This window comes from Cervus canadensis, chromosome 8, assembly GCF_019320065.1.
Source record: "Cervus canadensis isolate Bull #8, Minnesota chromosome 8, ASM1932006v1, whole genome shotgun sequence".
In the NCBI taxonomy this organism is placed as follows: Eukaryota; Metazoa; Chordata; class Mammalia; order Artiodactyla; family Cervidae; genus Cervus; species Cervus canadensis.
The window spans coordinates 79,304,620-79,314,278 of record NC_057393.1 but is presented as its reverse complement, the minus strand read 5'-3'; positions in this window follow the sequence as shown (position 1 = coordinate 79,314,278).

Sequence of the window (9,659 nt, the reverse complement as noted above, 5' to 3'; positions counted from 1 at the left end):
ATCATTATCATTTGATTTTTGGAGCTTCCATTAAGAGGAAGATATAAAGGCACTCATCACTGCTTAAGTAAAAGATTATTTTAAAAACCACCAGTTAATAAGGGGATGCTTGGTATAGGGTCAGATTATGAGTGAAAGTGAAGTGTTAGTTGCTCAGTCGTGTCCAACTCTTTGCGACCCTGTGGACCTTAGCCCGCCAGGATCTTCTGTCCCTGGAATTCTACAGGCAAGAATACTGTAGTGGGTTGCCATTATGAGTAGTTACTATAGAAAAGGAAGAAGCACAGTTTGTCACCAGAGTTTGATTATAAGGGGGAAAGAAAAGTAAAAGCAAGAGGACTTGAAAATTAAAACTGATGAGGCACAATTACAGAAAACAGGTTCTTCAAAAATCAAATAAGTTATTTGTAAGAAATCCAATGACTCCATCACAGGTCAGGCTATAGAAAAGTCTGACTCTGGAGAGAAAATACAAGTAGCTAATCTGAGGCAAATATTCAAATTATACAAAAAAAAAGCTTCAGAATTTAGAGACTGAAATCAGGTCCAATAAGACATGTTCCTACAAAGCACTAAGCAGGCCTCTGAGTCATGGGGCTTTCTGATCCCCTCATCAAGTTTGACAGTTCTCCAGCATTCATCCATGATGCAGTAATCTTAGAGGCCTTCTGTAAATGAAAGACTGGGGCCTTGGCCTGATACTGAGCCTCCCCTGCTCCTCGGGAGTCATCGCAGGTGTCCACTATGAAATCTTTTGCAGGTGAGCACCAGCACAGTCATGTGTGGATTTTCTTCCACAGAAAGCTCAGACTGGTGCCACAGATCCCAGACCTTTTCAACAGATGTACATCTCATCTCACTAACTGGAAGATGCTTGCCCACAGCTAGTCTACATGGACTACCTCCTCAGCTGTGGGACCTTAGAGGCCTCCACCTTTTCTTTTCACATCTGTGTCCACAAAAGTGTTTCACCCAGGCTCTGAAATCAAAAGACATCTTTTTTGATTCTTGAGAGTGTCTGCACAAGTGCACCTCTACCATCTGATTTACAAACAGTTGAATTCACCACAAATGAAAATCACCCAAAGACGTATCCTCTTACAGATGGACCTGCCTGTTTACTTCCTGTTGTTTATGTAAGTAGATTATTATCACAAATTTAATACCTTTTAATAAGTATTTTATTTTGAATTTTAAAAATAAGCTCATGTCTGGAAACCACTAGCAAATAGTATAGAGTTTTGTCTAGAATTTCCCAGTTGGTACCCCTTGAAAGAACACTTTACCCATTAAACTTTACACCTCTCACCCCTTCTTTCCCAGGAGAGCATCTGTATAGGTAGGATCACAGAGATTCAGAGAAGGTTCTTACAATCACATTATCTGTCAAATGGCAGTGGTGATAACAACAGTGAACCTGTATTGCATCTTTGGGCTTCGCAGGTGGGGATAGTGGTGAGGAACCCACCTGTCAATGGAGTTAGATGCCTGAGACAAGGGTTTGATCCCTGGGTCAGGAAGATCCCGTGGAGGAGGGCATGGCAACCCACTCCATTACTCTTGCCTGGAGAATCCCATGGACAGAGAAGCCTGGCTGGTGGGCTACAGTCCATAGGATCACAAACAGTCAGACATGGCTGAAGAGTCTTTGCAAGCATGTATTGCACCCGCACTGTGCTTTCCACTGTTTTGAGTACTTAATCTCATTTAAGCATCATAGCAACCCACCAAGATGTTACTATAACTACTTAGTAGAAGGAAACTGAGGTATAGAATTGTTAGGTGACTTTCCTAAAATTACTTGGCTTGTAGATAGCAGGTCTGGGCATTGTGCTAAGGCACTCTGGTTTCAGAGTGCAGCGCTAAGACACTCTGGTTTCAGAGTCTGCCGTCTTTTAAGTACTGCACTCTCAAGCCAGTGAGAGATAGGTCTTTCTGGGTTAGTTCCCAAGCGCCTACTCTGCCTCCCTTTCCCATGTGAAGGAAGGAAAGAATGAAATAAAGTATTGAACTGCCCAGCCACAGTATAGGTCCAGTCCAAATGGAATGTTTCTCATTGAGGCCAGGTGCTGTAGTAGCCAGAGATGAAGGATGAGATAACCCAGGTGGGACACCAGCATGCTCAGCGGTCACAGCCTTGTCTGGTTAATTTTTTTGACCAACATAGGAAAAAATGCATCTTTGAAGTGGCAGTACCACCACAGAAGACTGGATCCCTAGGTTATTTGCAGTTCTTTGGGGATAGTTTACAGTTCTTTCAAACAGCACTTTGTGTTAAATAGTAAAATAGGGGTTATGGCACCCCATGAGCTTGATGGTTACTTGCTTGAATTGGTTTTTTTGTCTCGCCAGAGACTGCAGTGGGGTTGTGTGGTCCTAGGCAGTGCTGTGTGGCTGCCCTTACTTTATTTCCACAGCAGGCCTGGTCATCAACAAAGCCTGACTTAAGCTGGGCCTAGTTCTGTCACCATTCTGTGTTGTCACCCATTAGCCTCCATGGTCTTTTCCCCATCCTAAGATATGTACAGTTAGACTCTTTCACTTCTGTGGGGCCTCGGGAGTGAGGAAACCTCATCTGCGTCAAGATGTGCTATTATCTGCCAATTAGATCTCAATATAACTAGAAAAAAAATTTGCTGGATATAGGGCAGCTTGCAGCTTTTCTCTTTCTCTCTCAGTAACCTCCACTTTTCAGAAATTATGGAATATTTAAAACATACAGAAAATTACAGGTATTGTAAAAATCTAAGAGATTTTGGCATACTACTTCCTTTCATTGTTTTTTGCACCAAAAATTACAGAAAAACCAGTGTCTGAGATGCTTTCTAAAAGTAATTACTCTAAAAAGCAATTACTAGAATACAATTTTTGGATGATGACATATTTCAAAATTTGAGAAAAAAATTGAAGATAATATGTACATACAGTCAGTCAGGAATATTGAAGCTTTGAAAGCAGAAAGCTAACAAAATATGTATTCCATTTGCATAAAAAAATTTTTTTAAGAATATTGCTTGCTATAGTATAGTTTGTGTGGGTGTGCATGCTCAGACCTGTTTGACTTTTTTCGACCCTCTGGACTGTTGCCAGCCAGGCTCCTCTGTCCATTGGATTCTCCAGGCAAGAATACTGGAGTGAATTGCCATTTCTCCATTTCTCCAGGGGATTTTCCCAACCCAGGGATCAAATCCGAGTCTCCTTTTGTCTCCTTCATTGGCAGGCACATTCTTTACCACTGAGCCACCTGGGAAGCCCATTCTGGGTGGGTAGGTGTGTGCCATCTTGATCCAGTTTGGAGGTCCTAGCTAGAAGTTAGTCAGTTCCTCTTCTTAAACAGCGGATTAAGTCCGTATCACCAAACACCACTCTTATCAGGCCCTCACACTCTGGGACCAACATATGCTCACCCTAATTGCCCTGGGGCCAGATATCAGAGGAGGGACAGTCCCTGTGCCTAAGAACCTACTGAAATTATTCAAATTAGCCAACCCCACACCCGTTTGCTCTCTTTTCCTTCCCACAAAACCACAATAAAAGTCCTTGCCCACACTTCCCCTTTGCTCTTCAGTGTGACTGACCTAGTGCTTCCCCTAAGTAGCCCTGGGTGGCATGCTGTGTTCTCCCCCAGGAGCTGTGAGTACAAAACACTGTAAAATTCTTTCCGGTTTTTCTCTCTTGATCTGCATCTGACTTGGTGATACCCGAGCTGAGATAATATGGCTAAAACAATTCCTTCCCACTGCAGCTTCTAGTTCAAAACTATCATGACTAGATAAGTGGAAAGGAGCCTGGCAGTAAGTTCCGTGCATCCATACTAGCTGCTTCTGGGGTGCAGACTCCTGTCTCTGGTTCTTCATAGCAGAGTTTGTGCTCCCCATGGTCCAGTGAGCTCGGAGGCCAGGGTTGGCCAGCGATTTTTGAGCCTCAATTCATATGGCAAAGAAGTGACAAGACAGAAGTGTGGGCCCAGGCCATATGGGTTGCAGTCCTCCTTTTGAGAGCTCACTACATGCTAAGAATTTTCTTTCTCTTAAAAAAAAAAAAAAAATTATTTACTTGGCTGCCCTCGATCTTAGCTGTGGTGTGTGGAATCTAGTTCCCTGACCAGGAATGGAATCTGGGCCCCCTGCATTGGGAGAGTGCAAAGCCTTAGCCACTGGACCACCAGGAACGTCCCTAAGCATTTTCATTACCTATGTTTTTGTCAGAAGTTCTCTATCACTTGGGATTTATTAAGCAGCAATGTGTCCTAACATTTTCATTTTGACCATTTCATTTATTAAAAATGAGTCCCCAGTTTTATCCTGGAAAATTAGAATAAATTTGAGATCTTTATCCTCATAATAGGAGTGCTTAACAATGTTGACTTTGAAAGTTTCTGAACTACAACAGACAAAAAAGGGGGATTAGAGTTTATAAGTTAAGAGTCAGTTAAAGTGGTTTGGTGTATAGGTGGTAATGAGAGACAAAGGTGGGGGGAAAAAAACAGAGAAGGAAAGGATAGGACTTACTCCTCTTATGTATAAGGAGAAACCAAAACTTTTCTGCATCACAGACAGCCTCACATCAGGAATCATTAAAGCTCTTGCTCTTGTCAGAGCATCCCAAGAGGCAGGCCACATGGGGTGCTATAAAGAAACTAGGGGGGTGATCTTATGCTTCTTAGTAGCAACCTTCTAAGCAAAACATTGCCCAGAATTCCCTTTCCTGAGTCTTTCTGAATGACTAAGGGACTATAAGATTCTTCTGTGAGATCTGGGGGTGGAACCTGCCATAGCTTATCTTCCTTGGTGGGTGGCAGTGGCTGGCCTTGCAGCTGCTCCATTTCCCCTGCATCTTCTTTTTTCTCTCTCTCTTAATATTTATTTATTTGACTGTGCCAGGTCTTAGTTGTGGACATAGGACCTTCAATCTTCATTGCAGCATGTGGGATTTTCTTTTTTTTTCTTTAGTTGTGGCTTGCAAGCTCTTAGTTGCAGCAAATAGGATTCAAACCCTGGGATTGAAGAACCCAGGCACCCTGCATTGGAAAGTGAGTAGTCTTAGCCACTAGACCATCCCCCTACCAGATCTTCCTTAACTTCACTGACTCCTGGGCCAGGTATGAGTTTAGCATGGCAATAAAGGGTCTTCTACTGAACACCCACACTTCCAAGGTCAGAGGCAAGAAACATAAAGAGAACTGAAGTGAATTTCAACTCCAGCTTGGATATGTGACTTCCAGCTTGTTCTTGCTATCCCCCTCTTTACATCCATCTTCCCTTCCTGACAGAGACTGCTTAACCAGCTCCCACAGTGGCATAGCTGTCAAATCCCTCTTACAAATTATATATGCACGTTTCTTGATGGTTCTGTTCTTCTCTTTGAACCTTGACAGATAAAGGAAATTTTAGTTGTACTTATATAATATATTGGTACTTTGTGACATGGCTGAGTTCTTAGTGTTCCTTCTTATCATATGTGGGAAATATAAATGACCTGATCTGACAGGCAGTTAACTATGCTGTCTTCCTGACATGTGATACTTGGGATTCTTTTTTTTTTTTTTTTAAAGCAGTCCAGTATATACTTTCCTTAAATGATATATTCTGGTGTTGTGATTAAGATATATTTATAAAAAAAAATAAAATATATTTATATACATTAAGAAGTTCTATGACATTTCCTTGGTGGTCCAGTGGTTAAGAATCCGCTTTCCAAAGCATGCTTGTTCCGTGGTTGGGAAACTAAGATCCCACAGTCCCCAGGGCACCTAAGCAGCTAGACAAGCCTTTGTGCCACAATGAAGAACCAGCGCAGCCAAAAAAAAAAATATGTTCCAGAAGGATGTAGCTAAAAGTGTTAACAATGGTTTCCTCCACTCTCCCTCTCTTCTGAATATTGGGACAGCTGCCTATTTCTATTATTCCAGCCCTTCATCCTTTCTCTAAGTTTTCTCCAAGCTTCTGGGGCCTCACTATAGCAAATTCACTTTCAGGCATCTGGCTGCAATCCTGAAACAAGTTATCTCTCTTTGCCCTTACAGGTCTCAACTGTCTAATTTCATTGGCTAAAAACAGAATCTGAGGAACAATCTCATGAAAGGAAATGTTACATTTTTTTTTTCCTGAAAAACCATTTCATAGGAGAGGGTGTGTGTGGGGAAATGCTAATAAAGACTATAAGTCATCTACCTTGTAATCTTTAGTGCCTATGACTAACAAATATATCTATACTGACATATATACACTCTGTGAAAATGTTTTAAGGAAACATCTGGAGTTGGGAAGCCACAAAGAGAAAGCTCTCACAAACATTACTCATCTCAGTGTGTATAATACAGCAGGAAGAAAGAAGGAAGACTTCCTCTCAGCCTTGCAACAGCAAGCCACAGGTACCTAGCAACAGTAAGCTGCCCTCATCTGTAGCCAGTGCTACCACACTGATTGCCTGCAGCCAATGAGAAGCCACCACCACTTTGAACTCTCATTTTCCTCCAATGAACTTTTAAAATACCTCTCCCAAAATAAATAAAATAACCCCAACTTCTCCCAGCTCCCTCCTTCCTTCTATAAAAAACACTCTCCTCTTTTGTTCTCCAGACTTGCCTTTGGTTCCCCATAGTTTGATTGTCCTGAATTGTAATTCATTTGCTATTCCTGATTTAACTTGATTTTGCTGGCTAAATTGCTTACCTTTTTCTTTGAAAAAAATTGACATATCATGGTGTCAGAAGTGGGATCTGAAGGTAATGAAACCCTGAGGATTTAACGCCCCCAGATCAGTATGTGGTATTCACTTGAGCCCCTTGTGCTCTTCAATTTAATAAGTTATTATCTCCCTTTTGGTTCAGTAAGTCTCCTCTCAGATTCAAGTTTCCTTCTTTTGGCTGAGCTTTCCAACTTTACTTGGGATCTGTTTTCTTAAAGATATCTTCCTTTTGGTGAGCACTCATTGGTTTCTGAGCCTCTGATTTTGATGTATGTATGATGTAATCCCCTAAATTCTCTCAGGAGGGTACTTTCAGGGCCCCTGGCCTATTTTATCTTAAAAAAAACTACAGTCCCTCCTCATGCACAATCTTAACTTAATAGATCAAAGATAATTTAGAACTTCAGTGGCCATTAAGAGAAATTTCTGACCTCCCCAAACAGGTTTTTCTCAGAACCAAATTAAAAGACTGTGGCTCTAAAATTAAACAGAGTGGGACTTCCTTGGTGGTCCACTGCTTAAGACTCTACACTTTCAATGCATGGAGCATGGGTTCAATCCCTAGGGAGGGAATTTCTTCATGCTGAGTGCTGTGGCTAAAAAAACTAATTGATTAAATTAAAATTAAACAGATTGATGGGATAACTATTTTAATTTGTACATGGAGACTTTCAAATGTATCCAAGATTCTAAAATTGCCCCTTTACAAAATACCATTTCTAAATTAACCAAGGTGAAAAAAAAAAAGAAGACCAAAAAAGCTTCTTGGACTTCTTTTCCCTGTTCCCCACTCTGTCTCTGCAGCCAGCTTCCTTTTTCTCTTCTGTACTGTCCCCATCTCCTCTATTCCCTCAACTTCCTGATTCTCATCCTGTCACTGAATTTTCCTTTTTCTCTGAACTTCTCCATTTCTGCTCCTCTCCTGAATTTATTAAAACCTGTCCCCCTAAGGTTTGTGACATTGTACAGGAGACAGGGAGCAAGACCATCCCCAAGAAAAAGAAATGCAAAAAAGCAAAATGGCTGTCTGAGGAGGCCTTACAAATAGCTGAGAAAAGAAGAGAAGCAAAAAGCAAAGGAGAAAAGGAAAGATATACCCATTTGAATGCAGAGTTCCAAAGAATAGCAAGGAGAGATAAGAAAGCCTTCCTCCGTGATCAATGCAAAGAAATAGAGAAAAACAATAGAATGGGAAAGACTAGAGATCTCTTCAAGAAAATTAGAGATACCAAGGGAACATTTCATGCAAAGATGGGCACAATATAGGACAGAAATGGTATGGACCTAACAGAAGCAGAAGATATTAAGAAGAGGTGGCAACAATACACAGAAGAACTGTACAAAAAAGATCTTCACGACCCAGATAATCATGATGGTGTGATCACTCACCTAGAGCCAGACATCTTGAAATTCAAAGTCAAGTGGGCCTTAGGAAGCATCACTATGAACAAAGCTAGTGGAGGTGATAGAATTCCAATTGAGCTATTTCAAATCCTAAAAGATGATGCTGTGAAAGTGCTGCACTCAATATGCCAGCAAATTGGGAAAACTCAGCAGTGGCCACAGCACTGGAAAAGGTCAGTTTTCATTCCCATCCCAAAGAAAGGCAATGCCAAAGAATGCTCAAACTACTGCACAATTGTAATCATCTCACACACTAGTAAAGTAATGCTCAAAATTCTCCAAGCCAAGCTTCAATATGTGAACCGTGAGCTTCCAGATGTTCAAGCTGGTTTTAGAAAAGGCAGAAGAACCAAAGATCAAGTTTCCAACATCCACTGGATCATCGAAAAAGCAAGAGAGCTCCAGAAAAACATCTATTTCTGCTTTATTGACTATGCGAAAGCTTTTGACAGTGTGGATTACAATAAACTGGAAAATTCTTCAAGAGGTGGGAATACCAGACCACCTGACTTGCCTCTTGAGAAATCTGCATGCAGGTCAGGAAACAACAGTTAGAACTGGACATGGAACAACAGACTAGTTCCAAATAGGAACATGAGAACATCAGGGCTGTATTTTGTCACCCTGCTTATTTAACTTCTATGCAGAGTACATCATGAGAAACGCTGGGCTGGATGAAGCAGAAGCTGGAATCAAGATTGCCAGGAGAAATATCAATAACCTCAGATATGCAGATGACACCACCCTTATGGCATAAAGCTAAGAACTAAAGAACTTGCTGATGAAAATGAAAGAGGAGAGTGACAAAGTCAGCTTAAAACTCAACATTCAGAAAACTAAGATCATGGCATCTGGTCCCAACACTTCATGGCAAATTGATGGAGAAACAGTGGCAGACTTTATTTTCTTGGGCTCCAAAGTCACTGCAGATGGTGATTGCAGCCATGAAATTAAAAGACGCTTACTCCTTGGAAGGAAAGTTATGACCAACCTAGACAGCATGTTAAAAAAGCAGAGACATTACTTTGTCAACAGAGGTCCATCTAGTCAAGGCTGTGGTTTTTCCAGTAGTCATGTGTGGATGTAAGAGTTGGACTATAAAGAAAGCTGAGCGCCAAAGAACTAATGCTTTTGAACTGTGGTGTTGGAGGAGACTCTTGAAAGTACCCTGGACAGCAAGGAAATCCAACCAGTCCATCCTAAAGGAGATCAGTCCTGGGTGTTCATTGGAAGGACTGATGTTGAAGCTGAAACTCCAATACTTTGGCCACCTGATGCGAAGAGCTGACTTATTTGAAAAGACCCTGATGCTGGGAAAGATTGAAGGTGGGAGGAGAAGGGGATGACAGAGGATGAGATGGTTGGATGGCATCACCGACTCAATGGACAAGAGTTTGGGTAAACTCCAGGAGTTGGTGATGGACAGGGAGGCCTGGTGTGCTGCATTCCATGGGGTCACAAAGATTTGGACATGACTCAGCGACTGAACTGAACTGAATCTTGTTAATTTAAGATGTATGTTGTGGAAGTGGGTCTGGTAAAAGTATATAAGGCCTTGATAAGAC